This window comes from Pipistrellus hanaki (assembly GCF_964339955.1).
Source record: "Pipistrellus hanaki genome assembly, chromosome: 2".
NCBI lineage: Eukaryota > Metazoa > Chordata > Mammalia > Chiroptera > Vespertilionidae > Pipistrellus > Pipistrellus hanaki.
Window position 1 is genome coordinate 172,660,693 of NC_140504.1, and position 305 is coordinate 172,660,997.

A 305-nucleotide genomic window follows, 5' to 3' on the forward strand; every position below is an offset into this window, starting at 1 on the left:
CCCTCTCCTACTGCAGAGAAATAACAGAACCATCATTAATCAGGTGAAATCTCCAAATCTAGTAGCAAAGTAACTGCATCTTAGGACCCCTGCAAAGCTGGGGACCAAATTTTTAAAAAGAATTTTTATTTCATATGAAACAGCATGTTCATATTAATACTATTTAACCCCAATTTATTCTGAGACCACAGATATAAATTCCACACTTCAAAATGTAGAACTTTTTTTTTTTTTTTAAATATATTTTATTGATTTTGTACAGAGAGGAAGGGAGAGAGATAGAGAGTCAGAAACATCGATGAGAG